Source organism: Sorex fumeus, unplaced genomic scaffold (genome assembly GCF_029834395.1).
Source record: "Sorex fumeus unplaced genomic scaffold, SorFum_2.1 ptg000237l, whole genome shotgun sequence".
Taxonomy (NCBI): Eukaryota; Metazoa; Chordata; class Mammalia; order Eulipotyphla; family Soricidae; genus Sorex; species Sorex fumeus.
The window spans coordinates 675,534-685,423 of NW_026606294.1; the positions used below are offsets into that span (position 1 = coordinate 675,534).

At 40.0% G+C, this 9,890-nt stretch overlaps 1 pseudogene; it reads left to right on the plus strand.

Annotated features, from left to right (window-relative positions):
• Positions 1–6,620: 6,620 nt before the first annotated feature.
• On the plus strand, positions 6,621–6,719 carry LOC130018123 (uncharacterized; annotated as a pseudogene).
• Positions 6,720–9,890: the final 3,171 nt, after the last annotated feature.

The following is a 9,890-nucleotide window of genomic DNA, read 5'->3' on the forward strand; positions in this document are numbered from 1 at the left end:
AGGCCCACCCGTTGATCATCGATTTGCTCGAGCAGGCCCAGTAACGTCTAAAGCCCTATTTACTATTGTTAGATCTTTCTCTGGTTTTATTTTTACTTTATGTTCTAATCTTAATGCTACCACCATCTACTCAGTCAACCTAGCTAAACCCTAAGGTCTCTTCCACTTTCTCCTGCACAAGTTTCTGCTTTCTGACAAAAGGGAGGACCTCAGAATGCTGACATCAATCTAATACCCAGGGCCGCAGGAGATAGTGTAGTGCTTATGGAACTTGCCTCACATGCACTCAATTTGACTCCCAGCACCACCTGATTGCCAGAGTATCAAAGGCTGTATAGCCTCGGAGGACCCCAAGCACCATGGCCACGTTTTCTGAGAATTGTCTGTGGAGCCCTCACACCTCCTGAGCATTGCTATAGAGACTCTCCCAGCAACCGAAAAATATGTAATGCCCCAGAAACATGTACTTGTCTTAAATAGGGACCCTCACTTGAGGTGAGGTTCACAAGGAAATATTGTATGAAAACATAAATCAAAGAAGCAGGGGAGAAAGGATATATCATGTGAGAAGAGATCATATATTTGGTGAAATGTGTTAAGATTCAGATGCCCTAGTCTTCCCACCAGGGATATTCCTTCAAAAATGCCCCCATTATACTGGAAGGGTGCTAGAACATTATATGACTGAAACTCAATTATGAGCATCTTTGTAACTGTGTATCTCTTGGTGATTCTAATTTTTAAAGTAATTTTTAAATGCACCCATCAAAATTACCTTTTTACCACTAAATGGGAAAGATACTTTCTAATACTTATCCTGACCAAAAGCTCAACAGAGTGTGACACTTGCCAGGAAATGTCCTCCCTTGCATTTTTCTCATGATACTTATTAGTACTTCACTCTTCTGTTTCTTCCCTCTTCTCATGCCAAATCTTTCCGTCTCCCTTGCAAGCTCCTCAAACATTATGTCTCTATTCAACACTGATGCTCTTTGCCACTTGCTCCTCTTGATTTCTTGTCCATGAACTGATTCTAAAACATAGCATAGCTGCAATTACAATATTCATGCCAAAGACAGTCATTGATGTATCTTTGGGTTTAGCATTCTTCAAGCTATTGGCACACAGGGGAGTAACATTATTTTCCTACAGAGAACACAAAAATAGTTATGCTGGGTTTTAATGTTCTATCAGTAGTCTGAGTTACAAATTAAGGATATATATTTGTAATGTTGTTTTGAATATCTGTGAGATAGACCATTACAAATCTATTCATAATTTGCTTCCAGTCATATAACGATCCAATATCCATCCCTCCACTAGTGTACATTTCCCACCAATGTTCCTGGTTCCCTAAAGCCATCCCCCAACACCCTACCCCCAACGCCAGCCTGTCTCTATGGCAGGATCTTTGATTCTTTCTCTCTGTCTCCTTTTTATTTTGTGCATCATGGGTCTCGTATATGTACTAAGAGGTCATCATGTTTGCTCAAGGAATTTAGTATTTTTTACAGGAAGCTACGGCTGGAGTAGCTTTGAGGTATGGAAATGACTGCTGAGGCTTCCATAAGTACAGGGCAGTGGGGATGGGATGCCCATTGTGACCCAGAGAAAGCCTGGAGATTTCAGTCACAAAACCCGCATATCCGAATTTTCAGCTGTTATATTTCAGTGAGAGCCATCCTGAGAAGTTGGAAACCAGATGAGGGCATGGTGGCGATTTTCGATTGTGGGAGCAAGTGGCTGCACTGGGTTCTGGTTGGGTGGGCACCCAACTAACCTGCCTCCCTCGATTTACCCTAGTGTGTTCATCCTTTTGCAGGTCCAAGATTAACTGTGGCTTTTGATCTCTTTCAAGATTTGTTTATGGGTCTCTGAAACGAGACCAATCCATTAGCTTGTATAGCTGAGCCAGGGGTGGTTTGTGAACATGGCTCCCACATATCTTTAGGGAGTTTAATTTCTCGGGAAACTTAGTCCTGAGGTGTTGGGATCCAGCCAGCAGCACAGTGGCAATTTGAGGTTATCAGGAAGCATGAAGACACCATCAGACTGTTGATGCACTCACCTAAGAGTCTAGGTGGACTTCCTGGAGGCATTGCACCACCAGACTAACAAAGATTCATTGAATTAATAAGCGAATAATCAACATTTTTAAAATGTGTCACTTTATTGCATTTTAGAAGGGTAAATTCTAACAAGGAAATAATATTCAGGGTATAATCAAGATATAGGATTTATTCTTAATATGTTTAATAAAAGCTACACATTTTGGAAATTTATACAAAGAAATTTTTATAGTATCTGTCTTCATAATTTACTTGTAAATTACTAAGATATCACTGTATATTCCACTGTTCTTAGCATAGAAATTTACAGACAGAAAGTGCTACGTAAAAGTTCATTTTGGCACTTCTGTTCAAGGTGGTACTGGAAGTACTTGCAACAGAAATAAGGTAAGAAAAATATATTAAGGGTTTTTATGTATGAAAGGTAGCAATAAACTCTCACTATTCACAGCAGATATCATACTCTATTTAAAGAATACTAGAACCTCTACCAAAAAAGCTTCTAGAAACAATAGACTTTCATAGTAAAATTGCAGATTATAAAACCAATACCCAAAAGTGTATGGCTTTTTTATATGCAACTTATGAGAGAGAAGAAAGTGACATGAAAAAGCAATTCCATTCACAATCGTGCCTCAGAAAAATCAAGAACCTTGGAATCTGCTTAACTAAGGAGGTAAAGGACCTACACAACAGGAAATAACAAAGGACACTAGGAAATGGAAACATATCTCCTGCTTATGGAATGGGTGAATTAATATTGTCAAAATGGCAATTCTCCCCAAAGCATTGTACGAATTCAATGTGATCCCTATAAAGATACCCATGACATTCTTCAAAGAACTTGATCAAGCACTCCTGAAATTCGAATGGAACAACAAACACCCACTAATAGCTAAAGCAATTCTTGGGGAAAAAACGATGGATGCATCACCTTCCCCAACCTCAAACTCTACTATGAAGTGATAATAATGAGAACAGCATGGTACTGGAAGAAATGCAGAGCCGCAGACCATTGGAAATGGATTGAATATACTGACACACAACCACAAATATATAATCATCTAATCTTTGATAAGGGAGCAAGAAATGTGAAGTGGAGCAAGACAGTCCTCTTTAACAAACGGTGCAAAAAAAACTGGACAGCTACATGCAAAAAAAAAAAAAAATGACTCAGACCTCTACCTAACACCATGCACAAAAGTCAGATAAAAATGGGTCAAAGACCTCAAAATCAGACCAGAATCCCTCAGGTACATTGAAAACAAGGGCAAATCCCTCCACAACATTGAAGTTAAAGGTATCTTCAAAGATAACACTCCACTTGCAAAGCAACTGGAAACAGAGATAAACAAAGGGGACTATCTTAAATTAAGTAGCTTCTGTACTTCAAAAGAAACAGTGACCAGAAGCACAGACTCTGCCATGCGGGCAAGATACTCACAGAAGCCTACCAAGTTCCCTGAGAGTGAGAACTGGACAATAAGAGTTGTTATCTTATCAACAATATCCAATCTCTGGATCTTGGCCATTGATGGGATTACATGGCTCCAGGGGCTGTTCCTGGTTGTAACACTTAGCTACTAGAAGATGGGGGATCTGGATGGAGGGGGCCCAGTCTTGATCTGAGCAGCCTTGGAGATCACATCCCCCTGTCCCGCACACCTGGGTTCTGTTGAAGTACACGGGGCTTAGGTTTATCCAATTGCACCCATCACAGTGCTCCCGAGTCACTTCCATTACTTTGTCTGTCTGTAACCACTTCTATGCTCTCTGCCCCAACCAATTTGTAAGGTCTCATCCTTCTTAGACACTGAAGCTGTACTGTAAGTTATTGCCTTCCTCCTCTCCTTATGTCTTTTGAGCAGTTTACCTTAATGCAATGTCCTTTTGTATAGATACAGGAAGACAATTAATTCATATGCTTTGCAACTTAGGAATTGATTGGCTTTGAATATTATTCACTCCTGGGCTTCTGTCTTCTCAACTTAAGCCTCAGTTGCCCTCACTTCCTAGCACCCCAAGGGCAGGGTCCCGACGTGGGCCTGGATGTTACCAGGGCAAGCCGGTAAGTTATGTGCTAACCTGGCATCGCGATGGGCCAGGCCAAGGTGCCACGATTCTTAACTATAAGTTAAGAGGTTGATCATAGGCAAATGATGTCATGATCCAAAAGTAACGACAACACTAGGGCCCTGCTGCTAGGAATAGGAAAGATATCTTGCCTGAGCACTGCGGTCTGAGATCGAGATGACCCTAGGAGAGCAATTCTACAAGCTCAAAGTATTTCTTACTGTCCATACAAAATGATTAATATTATATATGCTTATATGTTGGTTGGACAAGGAGAGGAGAAAGACCTCCTATAAGCTGTTTTCCTGTGTGTCCTGACTAGCTTGGATGAAACTGCTTTCTCCCCTTCAAACTGCCTTTGTTGGGGCGCAGATCGTGATCTCCCTTTAACGACAAAGAGACTCCAGAGACTGCAAACAGCAAGCAAGGTTTATTGTAAGACTGGCTAGCCAGGGTCAAGCCGCCTACACAGACACGCAGGTCAGTTAGGTGAGGCAAGACCCCGAACTTCTTCAAAGGGGATCTTATATAGGCCTTCACTGGCCGTTACAGCAAAGCCTGCGCATTTCATAGCCAATAGATTTGTAACAACATATGCTTTCTTAACCAATCCAATTAAGGGTAAATCACTTCTTAGCCTATAGTTTAAAGATCAGCATTTTGGGTTGGTGCCTAGGAACTGACAGGTTTTTAAGGCAGTCCTGGGTCTTGCAACATGGGTCTTGTGAGAGATACCCGGTTATCTGGTCTGACCCCCACCCTTCGAGTACCTGTATCTGAATTCCTTGCTCAGGGGCAGAAAAACCAGTTATTTTGCAGTGCAGGCTCCTATAAAGCAGATCTGAAAAAGCTTATCTAGACCTGTTTCTTGAAAAACAAGTTATTTTGCAATGCAGGTTCCTATTAAGCTAAGCTAAAATAATTCTGGTGGTAGTCCATTTTGGGCCTGTCCCTTACACCTTCAGTAAATGATTTCAGTATACTGAGACAGTTTTCCTTTTCTTTCAGAAACCTAGCTGGTCTTAGATCTGCAGATATCAGGTGCTAGCCAGGACTGATCTTTGGGATGTAGATTCCCAGCTCTACCCAGGCTGGTCTTTGGGATGCAAATCAAGGTGGTTGCAGCTTGTGAAAGTGATTGTGGAAGGTTTCAGTTTGGCTTTGTATCTTCTTTCCTGAGGAGTATTACTACTGGCCTGCTGATGTAAGGAAACAATGTGGATGTAAAGAAACAATATATGGTTTGCTGCCTCAATGTTCTTTCTGTAACTCCTTTTGATGACATCACTGTAATGCCCCTTTTCGAGGTTCTATGATCTATATAAGGGGATCTTCCTGGATCTCAGTGCCAGCACGTGCTTGAGGATTCCTGAGGCCTCTATGACATACATCTCTTCCGTGTAATAACCTGCTGCTCCACGACCAACCAGCCTGACCCCCGTTTCCTTCCATCTCCTGACCATCGCCATCGACCTCCATGGAGTGGGGAAACGGCCTGACCGCCAGCCTTTTATTTTTTGTGTGTTTACACAGGTTCTGCTTCCACTTCCTTCATGCATGAGTCTCCTTCAAGATTGGGCAGAGTGGTCTTAAGCGTACCTATGGCTGGTTGCAGAGGTCTTCAGCTGTCGGGGTTCTACTCAGGGCAGTGAGGGAAATTCACCCCTCCCCGTCCAAGGGGCCCCGGTAAGGAAAGCCAGGTGCGGGGTCAGGAGCCTGTCGTTTTAGACATATTTGGAATTAATTTTAGATCGAAAAGTACTTATGTGCTTAGTAATAAATTACTATACACTTTTCAATCACCTCAGAGACCCCACTCTGCTTAGAGAACTAGATTTTTAAATACAGGGCTGTTTTGCCTGTGTGTCATGACTGAGAATCACTCTCAGTAGATATGAAACTCACTATACACAAAGATGCACACAGGCTACTTTGAGTCATCTGTGTTGTTAATGTGTGTTGGCCATTAAACTTCACTGAGACCCCTTAATCTGTCCTTTACAGGAGCCTCATGAGTCTCACCTTCCATTCAAGTTGTACTTGTAATAAGGTGGAATGAAATCATCAATATTCTCCTCACCTCTTCCTTCAGGAGAAAAATCCTACTTACATTCAAGGTGGTCAAATTGCAGACAACACCATCCACCTTTTCCTGGAGATGTACACGGGACTGAGGTGACAACAGCAAAAGGCTCTAGTTTAATGGTTTTAATGAAGGTTTCAGGGAAGGGCATTAAAGAAGACTCATATACCATCTTCCAAAAGAATTATTTTGTAAAACTGATGCCTTGGGTATGGTAAAAGATAATATGGTAAAAACCATATTTTTCTTTCTAGGACATTAAAGTTCTAAATCTAACTATTCAAGCTGCTTTGAAATACATTCTTTGATTTGGAATCACTGTCTGCCATAGGAGTGAGTAAGGACAGCACTCAAAGTAATAAGAAGAGAAAAATATGGAAAAATTAACTCATACTATGTTTTGTAACATATATACTAAAATTGAAATGATACAGAGATTAGCATGGTCCTTGCACAGAGATGACATGCAAACTTGTAAAGTGATCCATATTTTTGTTTCAAGAAGAATTAACAGGGCGACTTTAAGCTAAGAAAATCCACACAAGTACAAAAATTCTACATAAAGATAGCACAAATCCCCATCACAACAATCTCCTCAATGTCAGTGGACTAAATGTGTGCCAATTCAAAGGCACAGAAAGGGAAGATAAATTAGAAAACTGATCCCAACATTCTGCTGCCTGAAGAAACACTTCTGAACAATCAAAGCAACCATGGGCTCAAAGCCAAAGGCTGGAAAACAATTCTTCAAGAAAGAAAAGAACACCTCCACAAAGCTGGAGTGGACATACTAGTATCAGGCCATATGGACTTCAGGTTATAGGTTATAAGAGACAGTGAAGGTCATTTCTTCATGATCATGGGATCTGTACATCAGAAAGAACTCACCCTCCTCACTGTAGGTGCTCCTAATGACAGACCAGCAAAATACTTAAAAATAACTTCTAATAGACTTATAGAAAAACATTGAGAGCAACACAATACTAGTAGGAGATTTCAACACTTCTTTGTCACTTCTCGATAGATCAAACAGACTGAAGCTCAGCAAGGAAATATTTTCTTTAAGGGAAGTAATGAACAACCGATGGCTTAGGGAAGAAATCAAAGAGGAAATAAAAATTTCCATAAAGAAATGAGAATGAGGACACGAGCTACCAGAACTTGTGGGTCACAGCAAAAGCAGTGTTAAGAGGAAAGAGTATAGCTCTACCAGAATTCATCAGGAAGAAAGAAAGGGCCTGCATGAATAAATTAGAGCTCAAGATTTGGGAAAATGACCAACAAAAGTAGTCCAAACTAGGCTGGAAGAAGGAAATAATAAAACTTGTACCAGATATCAATGAGCTAGAATCCCAAAATACAATCCAAAAGACCAATAAGAGCAAAAGCTGGTTCTTTGAGAAAATAAATAAGATCAATAAACCATGAGAAGCTTCTCAAAGAAACAAAGAGAAAGAACTCTAATAAGTCAAATCAGAAATGCAAAGGGGCATATCCTAATAGAAACTACAGAAATCCATAGGATCATCAGAGATTATATTGAGAATCTTTACAGCAGGAAATGAGAGAATCTTATATAAATTGATAAATTTTTGGATTCCAATTACCTCCCAAGGCTGAACCAAGAAGATTTGGAATACTTGAACCTATCACTTCCAAGGAAATTGAAATGATGATGGAAAGTATTCCCCCAAACAGAATCCCTGGCCCAGATGAATGGATTCAATAGTGAAATATTTCAAACCTTTAAAGAGGAAATACTGCCAACATTTTTCAAGATTTTCCAGGAAATTGAAGAATCATAAATACTCCCAAATAGTTTCTATGAGGCAAAGATCACCCTAATACTCAAATCAGACAGAGACACCACAAAAAAAGAAAATTACAAACTTATTTCCTTGATGAATACAGATACACAAATTCTCAAGAAAATACCAGCAAAGAGAATCTAGAAACTCAACAAAAGATCACACACTATGACCAAGTAGGTTTATTTTGGGGATGCAAGGATGGCTTAACATTCTCTAGTCAATCAACAGAATACACCATCTCAATAAAATAAAGATAAAAGTCATATAATCATATCAATATATGTAGATAAATCATTTGATGAGATCTAGCACCCATTCATGATGAAAAACTCTCAACAAAATGGGAGTTGAAAGTACTTTCCTCAATATAGTCAAAGCAAATTATCACAAACCCACAATAAGCATTATTCTCAACGGGGAAAAACTGAAGGCTTGGAGCAGAAATCAATGAACTAGATTCCAAAATACAATCAGGCACAAAACAAGTTACCCACTCTCACCACTCCTATTCAACATAGTACTTGAAGTATTTGCCATATGATTTCGGTAAAAAAAAAGATATCAAGGACATCCAGATAAAAAAGGAAGAACTCAAGCTTTTACTATTTGGAGATGACATGATACTATACTTAGAAAATCCCAAAGAATCTATAAAAAAGCTCCTGGGAACAATAGATTTGTTTAGTAAAGTAGCATATTACAAAATCAATATCTGGTACGCCATGGCTTTCCCATATATTAATAATGAAAGAGAAAAAAGAGATAGAGAAAAACAATCCCATTCACAATAATACCTCAGAAAATCGAGTACATTAGAATCAACTAAAAATGTTAAGGATCTATACCAAAAAAAAAAAAAACCTTCAAAGCTCTACTTCATGAAATAAGAGAGTATATGAGGAAATGGAATCACATCCCATGCTCATGGATTGAGAGGTTTAACACTGTCAAAATGGCAATACACCCCAAAGCTCTATAAAGGTTTAATGCACATTCTATAAGGATACCCATAACATTTTTCAAATAAATAGATTAAACACTCTTGAAAGTCATACACAACAATAAACTCCCATGAAGAGCTAAAGCAATCTTTGGTAAAAAGAAGAAGGGAACACCTTCCCCAACTTCAAACCCAACTACAAAGTTGTAGTAATCAAAATACCGTGATATTCAGATAAAGACAGGCCTCAGATCAATGGAATATAGTTAAATATCTTGACGCTGGCCCTCAGATTATTATTACCTAATCTTTCATAAAGGCTCAAATACATCACAGGTAGCTTGCCAGGCTCTGCCGTGAGGGCTAGATACTCTCTAAGCCTGCCGGGCTCTCCAAGAGGGGCGGAGAAATCGAACTCGCATCGGACATGTTGGCTGCGTCCAAGGCAAACGACCTACTCGCTGTGCTATAGCTCCAGCCTATTAGATGTATTCGATATACCAAACACAGTAACAACAAGTCTCATGATAGAGACGTTACTGGGCCCGCTCAAGCAAATTGCAGCCAACATGGCTGACCCAAGTTCGATTCCTCTGCCCTTCTCAGAGAACCTGGCAAGCTACCGAGAGTATCTCAACCGCATGGCACAGTCTGGCAAGCTCCCCATGATGTATTCCATATGCCAAATACAGTAACAACAAAGTCTCCAATGGAGACGTTACTGGGCCCACTCGAGCAAATCGACGAACAATGGGAGGACCTTTACTTTTACCTTACCTTCATAAAGGCTCAAGAAATATGAAGTTGAGCTAGGAACTCTCTTCAGCAACTGGTGCTGGGAAAACTGGACAGCAACATGCAAAAAAAATGAACTCAAACCTCTTTATAGTGCCAGGCACAAAGTCAGATCAAAT